Below are 5,000 nucleotides of genomic sequence, written 5' to 3' on the forward strand. Positions count from 1 at the left end.
CATACAGGTTCTCCTGTCAGAGGCAACACACACACATACAGGTTCTTCTGTCAGAGGCAACACACACATACATACAGGTTCTTCTGTCAGAGGCAACACACACATACATACAGGTTCTCCTGTCAGAGGCAACACACACATACAGGTTATCCTGTCAGAGGCAACACACACATACAGGTTATCCTGTCAGAGGCAACACACACACATACAGGTTCTCCTGTCAGAGGCAACACACACATACAGGTTCTTCTGTCAGAGGCAACACACACATACAGGTTCTCCTGTCAGAGTCAACACACACATATGGGTTCTCCTGTCAGAGGCAACACACACACACACATACAGGTTCTCCTGTCAGAGGCAACACACACATACAGGTTCTCCTGTCAGAGGCAACACACACACACAGGTTATCCTGTCAGAGGCAACACACACACATACAGGTTCTCCTGTCAGAGGCAACACACACACACACACAGGTTCTCCTGTCAGAGGCAACACACACACATACAGGTTCTCCTGTCAGAGGCAACACACACACACATACAGGTTCTCCTGTCAGAGGCAACACACACATACAGGTTCTCCTGTCAGAGGCAACACACACACACACACAGGTTCTCCTGTCAGAGGCAACACACACATACAGGTTCTCCTGTCAGAGGCAACACACACATACAGGTTCTCCTGTCAGAGGCAACACACACACATACAGGTTCTTCTGTCAGAGGCAACACACACATACAAGTTCTTCTGTCAGAGGCAACACACACACATACAGGTTCTTCTGTCAGAGGCAACACACACATACATACAGGTTCTCCTGTCAGAGGCAACACACACATACATACATACAGGTTCTCCTGTCAGAGGCAACACACACATACATACAGGTTCTTCTGTCAGAGGCAACACACACACATACAGGTTATCCTGTCAGAGGCAACACACACATACAGGTTCTCCTGTCAGAGGCAACACACACATACAGGTTCTTCTGTCAGAGGCAACACACACACACATACAGGTTCTCCTGTCAGAGGCAACACACACATACAGGTTCTCCTGTCAGAGGCAACACACACATACAGGTTCTCCTGTCAGAGGCAACACACACACATACAGGTTCTCCTGTCAGAGGCAACACACACATACAGGTTCTTCTGTCAGAGGCAACACACACATACAGGTTCTCCTGTCAGAGGCAACACACACATATGGGTTCTCCTGTCAGAGGCAACACACACACACACATATGGGTTCTCCTGTCAGAGGCAACACACACATACAGGTTCTCCTGTCAGAGGCAACACACACACACAGGTTATCCTGTCAGAGGCAACACACACACATACAGGTTCTCCTGTCAGAGGCAACACACACACACACACACACACACACAGGTTCTCCTGTCAGAGGCAACACACACACATACAGGTTCTCCTGTCAGAGGCAACACACACACACACATACAGGTTCTCCTGTCAGAGGCAACACACACATACAGGTTCTCCTGTCAGAGGCAACACACACACACACACACACACAGGTTCTCCTGTCAGAGGCAACACACACACATACAGGTTCTCCTGTCAGAGGCAACACACACCCATACAGGTTCTTCTGTCAGAAGCAACACACACACATACAGGTTCTTCTGTCAGAGGCAACACACACATACAGGTTCTCCTGTCAGAGGCAACACACACATACAGGTTCTCCTGTCAGAGGGAACACACACATACAGGTTCTTCTGTCAGAGGCAACACACACACATACAGGTTCTCCTGTCAGAGGCAACACACACATACAGGTTCTTCTGTCAGAGGCAACACACACATACAGGTTATCCTGTCAGAGGCAACACACACACACACAGGTTCTCCTGTCAGAGGCAACACACACACATACAGGTTCTCCTGTCAGAGGCAACACACACATACAGGTTCTTCTGTCAGAGGCAACACACACACATACAGGTTCTTCTGTCAGAGGCAACACACACACATACAGGTTCTTCTGTCAGAGGCAACACACACACAAACAGGTTCTCCTGTCAGAGGCAACACACACACATACAGGTTCTTCTGTCAGAGGCAACACACACATACAGGTTCTCCTGTCAGAGGCAACACACACATACAGGTTCTCCTGTCAGAGGCAACACACACATACATACAGGTTCTCCTGTCAGAGGCAACACACACATACAGGTTCTTCTGTCAGAGGCAACACACACACATACAGGTTCTTCTGTCAGAGGCAACACACACACACATACAGGTTCTTCTGTCAGAGGCAACACACACATACAGGTTCTCCTGTCAGAGGCAACACACACACATACAGGTTCTCCTGTCAGAGGCAACACACACACATACAGGTTCTTCTGTCAGAGGCAACACACACACAAACAGGTTCTCCTGTCAGAGGCAACACACACACACAAACAGGTTCTCCTGTCAGAGGCAACACACACACATACAGGTTCTTCTGTCAGAGGCAACACACACACATACAGGTTCTCCTGTCAGAGGCAACACACACATACAGGTTCTCCTGTCAGAGGCAACAGAAGATATATGGAGAAGAAAGAACGAAAAATAGAAGAAAAAAGGGGAAAAATCCAAGGCAAAAAATCACCCCAAAAAACAAAAAAGCCTTTATTATTCTTAGCTATTTAATGTTAACGTGTTTGGAAAGAGTCTAGTCTCGCTGGCCAGCCTCCTCTCCCTTCCGTCCGAGGAGTCTGGCGCCACAGGTCTCCATAGTGGGATTGCGATGGGCGGCGCTTAGCGGCAGTGCTCTTGGAAAATAGTTTCCAACAATCCAATTTGCCGTTTCCAGCGTGTAGCAACGAGCTAGCGTGTAGGTCTCTGCCGTTAGCTTGCTAGGTACAGTAGTTAGCGTTGTTGTTTTCAATGAGGCAGCAGGGCACTATTTACAGCGACACACAGGGAGGAGGGAGCGGAAGCCGCTCTGATTGACATGGTCGGAGCCAATGACAGAGTTTGTATTAAGACGGGAGCGGACATCCGGCTGCCACCGAAACAGTCGCTCCAATGGGAGAGCAGAGTAGAGCAGGGGAGGGTTTATCCCAGTTGCCTGTTTCTGCACGTTGCTATGTTAATTTCAGCTCCGAAATTGCAAAATGGTAACGTACGTTTCTACAGGGCGTGGTTTGGGCATGGTTTACGGATATTTTCTGTTTCTAACCCCTGCCCCTACCATAACCCTATAAGATCTCAGAACATTGGTCCAAAACGTTGCTATTTCACAATTTTCTGTGAGACTGTGTTGGTTTCTGCGGCACCAGACTCCTCGGACGGAAGGGAGAGGAGGCTGGCCAGCGAGACTAGAAACACTCCAACACCACCGGACCTCCTTCTACAAAATGTATTCATTTTTTGCGTTTTTGTCAACTAACATTTGGAGCACTCTACCCCATAATGACAAAGTCCAAATATTTTCCCTGCAAATGTATTGCAACTAAGTGAAAGTAGTAGTGAAACGTCAGCACCAGGCCATCAGTGCATAGTATTCTCTCTGTCCTGTTCTCTCTGCATGAGTCACTGTGAGTGCTGAGGGGGCAGTACACTGTGTGGTTCTCTGTCCTGTTCTCTCTACATGAGGGGAGGGGAGGGGGGTCACACCGCCCGCCCCTGCGTAACAGCCAGGGCGTGTATTTATTCTCATCGTATTACGCTGTGTTCAACATCTGTGCAGCTGTGTCATTGTGTTTCTGTTCATATCGTAGCAGTGTAGCTTTAGTAGCTCTATTGAATGTAACTCGGCGACACGCTCAGCGGATCTTTGGTGTTGGTAACAGGCCTACTGAATCTGATATTAATGAGTGCTACGAATGCCTACTATGTTTTATGATTTGATTAGGATCCCATTAGCTGATGCAGAACAGCAGCTACTCTTCCTGGGGTCCACAATCCACACAAAACATAGGAAACAACAACAACAAAACAGATAAATACCCTTACAGACAAGACCAAATGATATTAAAATCAGAAAAGCATAACAAACACACTTTTCTCAAACATATTACTATACCATTTTCCTATTTTTTTGTAATAGTCTGTAATAATTTGGGATAAGACAATGTGCCCTATCTTCCCAAAAGTGCTAATTTAGCATTTGCGCTCATTTAACACCGTGCGCAATGCAATGCAAGCGCATGCCTGTGATAATTGTACTGGGCATTGGCTGCCCCATGCCAAAGCAGGCGTTTCAGCACTAAAATGTGGGATAGATGGCATTATGCTATCGTCAGCAGCAATTACTTTGCGCTAAGAGCTTTGAAAAGGACCTCTTACGGGCAAATACCTCCCTGTGCTGGGAGCGCACCCGTAATCTCCATGCAGCACAGCGCAGTGCAAAGTAGAATTCCTTTTGGATATGTCATTATGCATAGACATCAAATTATGCTGCTAAAATTGGGTATTAGCAGATAACTCAGTGAGGCAATCAACTATAACTCACTGAGAAACTTTTATCACATCGCAAAGAGGGAAATTAATTGAGAAAACTTGTTGGACAATGGACATAGGTTATTTACCTTAAAGCCGGAGGGTTGTTGGCACCACAGACGATCTGTCAATAAGCTCTCTCTGTCCTCGCACGAGTGAGTACACTTTATTACGCATGGAGAGAATTACAGCATACTGCATCGTGCCTCGAGCAAACAGCCATTGTGAGACGGGAATCTGATTGGTTTTGATTGACGTAATGCCCAGCATTGCCTGGCCACGCCTGTGAATAATTTTGGTAGTTAAGACCGCCCAACTCCTGTTTGCTCAGGCATTTTGGGGTGCAGATGATTTTGGCACGGCTCTAATTTGCGTCTGCGACACGCGCCGTGAACGTTTCCGCATGCCCGCCGAGAATTGCATCCCCAACATATTTCGGGGCTTTTTTAACTTAGAAATCAGGGAGGTCACGTCTACCAGACAATTATATCACTTTTAAACAGTTACATTTCTGTATAAATC

General features: G+C 47.1%; 1 protein-coding gene across 1 annotated transcript in view; it reads right to left on the reverse strand.

The window, feature by feature from the left end:
* The window catches only part of LOC310784857 (glutamate receptor ionotropic, kainate 5-like), a gene marked incomplete at its 3' end in the record, with an annotated part of 140,745 nt that overhangs the window by 58,408 nt on the left and 77,337 nt on the right, over positions 1-5,000 (reverse strand). The gene's annotated exons all lie outside the window — the stretch shown is intronic.

Source organism: Poromitra crassiceps, assembly GCF_964638095.1.
Source record: "Poromitra crassiceps genome assembly, chromosome: 11".
Taxonomy (NCBI): Eukaryota; Metazoa; Chordata; class Actinopteri; order Beryciformes; family Melamphaidae; genus Poromitra; species Poromitra crassiceps.